Consider the following 4,254-nt stretch of genomic DNA (forward strand, 5'->3'; position numbering starts at 1 on the left):
GGTCGCTTAGATTATCTAGACCCAAAACTAGGTCACACCACTTGGCTCACTGTGTGACCTTGGAGCCAATAACTTACCTTTCTGTGCCCCAGTCTCATCAGTAACATGAGGGACTGAGAATACCTACCTCTCTGAGAATACCTACTGAGAATACGGACGCTCTTGAAAAGATTAAATGAGAGAATAAATTACACAGAAATGACAACATGTTGCAAATGAAATAAGCCTGGCAGAGAGAGACACCAGCATTTATCCTTATATGTGGAATATACATAGATAGAGATACGGATTGAATTAATAAAAACAGTAGGAATGTGGTTGCCAGGGGCTGGGGGATAAAAGGGTGCAAAGTTTTACTCTTATTAAAGGTAAAAGAAAAAGGATCTGAGGATCTAATGTATAACATGGTAACCATAGTTGAAAGCATTGTACTAAGTGTATGGTTGAAACTTGCTTGGGGAGGAACTTCAACATTCTCACCAAAACCAAACCCAAAACCCAAACCAAAATCCTGGTAGCTATGTGAGTAGTTGATGTGTTAATTAGCTGGATGGGATTGCCGTTTCATCCTTTATATGCATATCCAATTACTATGTGGTATCTTTAAATATCTTTTAACATACCATCTTACTTGTCAATTATACCTCAGTAAAATTGAGAAAAAATGAGAAAATACACTTATTTAGCCTAATATTTGGCATCTTGTGAAGGTTTTTATCAGTGCTAAAATTATCTTTACAGGGAAAAATATGTATGAAGTTATTTTATGTTTAATAAACCAAAATTTCAGGGTGTCTGACTTCCAAGTGTCCTTCCAACAGACTTCTCCAAGTGGAGGCTGAGGGAAGTTAATTAAGTTAGTTATTCATGGTCCTAGAGGTCCCCAGAGCCCAGGAGCCAGCCACCGTCTTCGGATGTCGTGTCCAGAGCTCTTTCTCTCATCCTAGTCCTCTTCTGAATCAAACCTATGTGCTTGTTCTTCTGCTAATCTGATTCCTATCCAATTCACAAACATTGTATGCTCCAACCCAGAGGCTCTTACAAAAAATCTGATTGTAACAGTTCCAAGTACCACAACAGGCCAAGTCAAAGGTAGAATCCTGGGCTGCCTCACCCTTGTTTGCCACACCTCAGAAGTACATTGTACAAATGGCTTTGAAAAAAGAAGAGGAACCAGGGACATTTCCTTTCCTTCCAAGGTAATAAAAAAAAAATAAAAGAACCTTTTATAAATGTCACAGTGCTGCTTTTTATCAAGGCCATGAGCTTCACAATACATTGCCTTATTTATTGTTTCTTTTTTTCTGGCCTGAGGGTCCTGTTGGCATATCCAACAAGGGGTAAGAACATGCATATCTGTTCTTTACATAGAATCAGACTGATTGTTGCCATTATATACTTCCTAGGGTGTTCCTTGCAGTCAGTTTTTAAAATGGAAAGATTTATTTACACCCTGCACAGTTTGAAACACGTTTCTGCTCACGGCTTTGGGTTCTCAAATATTAGGAGCACTGTTCGCAAAGGTCCCAAAGTTTGTGCAACAGAGGGTAAGGGACATGTAGCTATGGAACCATGATGCAGCAAAAGGTGTGGATGATGGAGAACAAAAGACTGGAGTTTCTTTCTTTCTTTCTTTCTATCTTTCTTTCTTTCTTTCTTTTCCTTCCTTTCTTTCTTTCTTTAAAAAGACTTTATTTATTTATTTATTTATTTATTTATTTATTTAGACAGAGAGGTGCACAAGCAAGGAAAGGGGTAGAGGGAGAGGGAGAAGCAGACTCTCCCCTGAGCAGGAAGCCTGGAGCATAGCTCAATCCCAAGACTCTGAGATCATGGCCTGAGCCAAAGGCAGATACTTAACTGACTGAGCCACCCAGTTGCCCCATGATTGGGGTTTCTAAGCTGGATTAAAACAGGATCCTTAGGCAGAGACATCAAGGCATTGACAAGCTAAGCCACATGCAACAGAAAAAGCTGAAAGCCGTAGATTTTTTTTTTTTTTTTTGGACCGCTCACAAATGGTCATAGAGTTAATATACAGCACAGTCGTTAGCTTTCATTTTTCAGAAGAGGAAAATAAAGTTCAGATAAAGAAAGGAGCTTGTCCATTTCCTTTGCTGTACAGAAGTTTTTGTCTTGAAGTCCCAACAGTTCATTTTTGCTTTTGTTTCCTTTGCTTTTGTAGTCAACAAAACAAAGAGGCAACCCACAGAATAAGAAAAGATATTCGTAAATGGCACTATAGACAAAGGGCTGATATCCAAGATCTATAAAGAACTCCTCAAACTCAACACCCACAAAACAGATAATCACATCAAAAAATGGGCAGAAGGCATGAACAGACACTTCTCCAAAGAAGACATACAAATAGCTAACAGACACGTGAAAAAATGTTCATCATCATTAGACATCAGGGAGAGTCAAATCAAAACCACATTGAGATACCACTTTACACCAGTTAGAATGGCCAAAATTAACAAGAGAGTAAACAACGTGTGTTGGAGAGGATGTGGAGAAAGGGGAACCCTCTTACACTATTGGTGGGAATGCAAGTTGGTGCAGCCAATTTGGAAAACAGTGTGGGGATCCCTTAAGAAATGAAAATAGAGCTTCGCTATGACCCTGCAATTGCACTACAGGGTATCTACCCCAAAGATACCAAAATAGTGAAAAGGAGGATATGTACCCCAATGTTCATAGCAGCAAGGGCCACGATCACCAAACTGTGGAAAGAACCAAGATGCCCTTCAACAGGCAAATGGATAAAGAAAATATGGTCCGTATATACAATGGAATATTATGCCTCCATCAGAAAGGATGAATACCCAACTTTTGTATCAACATGGGCAGGACTGTAGGAGATTATGTTGAGAGAAATAAGCAGAGAGAGTCAATTATTACATGGTATCACTTACTTGTGGAGCATAAGGAATAACATGGAGGGCATTAGGAGAAGGAAAGGAAAGGTGAATTGGGGGGAAATCTGAGGGGCAGAAGAACCATGAAAGACTGTGGACTCTGAGAAACAGAGTTTTAGAGGGGTGAAGGGATAGGAGATCCTGGTGGTAGGTATTAAGGAGGGAATGTATTGCAGGGAGCACTGGGTGTGGAGCATAAACAATTAATCTTGGAACACAGAAAAAATAAGATCATTTTTTTTTAAAAAGGGTTTGTCCAAGTTCACCCACTTACAGTGTTTTGCCAGGTTCTCCGGGGTCAATGTTCTTTTAGTAGCATCTCACCGCCACATTTTATCAGCATGACAAACTTGGACAAGTAAGTAAAGCAATCTCATACTCAGTTTTCTCACCTAAAAAAATGGGACAATAGCACCTACCTTAGAGAGTTTCTCTGTGTGGTTACATGAACTTCTTTTGGTGATATATATGAGGCAATGCCTGCCATCGAGTGGTTGCTTAAAAAATTCTATTTGAACCAATACTTTACTCTTGGCAGTCAGGTTTGTTCATGTTCTTATTAGAAAAATGTCTATTGTAGTTCTCAAATACAGAACACTCATGAAAGAAATTGAAGAAGACACAAAAAGATGCTCTTGGATCCATGCTCTTGGATCGGAAGAATAAACATTGTTAAAATGTCTATACTGCCTAGAGCAATCTATACTTTTAATGCCATTCTGATCAAAATTCCACGTTATTCTTCAAAGAACTGGAGCAAATAATCCAAAAATTTGTATGGAATCAAAAGAGACCCCGAATCGCTAAGGAAATGTTGAAAAACAAAAATAAAACTGGGGGCATCACGTTACCTGATTTCAAGCTTTATTACAAAGCTGTGATCACCAAGACAGCATGGTACTGGCATAAAAACAGACACATAGACCCCTGGAACAGAGTAGAGAGCCCAGATATGGACCCTCAACTCTATGGTCAATTAATCTTTGACAAAAAGGAAAAAATATACAGTGGAAAAAAGACAGTCTTTTCAATAAATGGTGCTGGGAAAACTGGACAGCTATATGTAGAAGAATGAAACTCGACCATTCTCTTACACTGTACACAAAGATAAACTCAAAATGGACAAAAGATCTCAATGTGAGACAGGAATCCATTAGAATCCTAGAGGAGAACATAGGCAGTAATCTCTTCTATATCAGCCACAGCAACTTCTTTCAAGATATGTCTCCTAAAGCAAAGGAAACAAAAGCGAAAGTGAACTTTTGGGACTTCATCAAAATCAAAAGCTTCTGCACAGCAAAGGAAACAATAAAAAAAACAAAGAGGCAACCCACGG

This window comes from Mustela erminea, chromosome 16, assembly GCF_009829155.1.
Source record: "Mustela erminea isolate mMusErm1 chromosome 16, mMusErm1.Pri, whole genome shotgun sequence".
Lineage (NCBI taxonomy): Eukaryota > Metazoa > Chordata > Mammalia > Carnivora > Mustelidae > Mustela > Mustela erminea.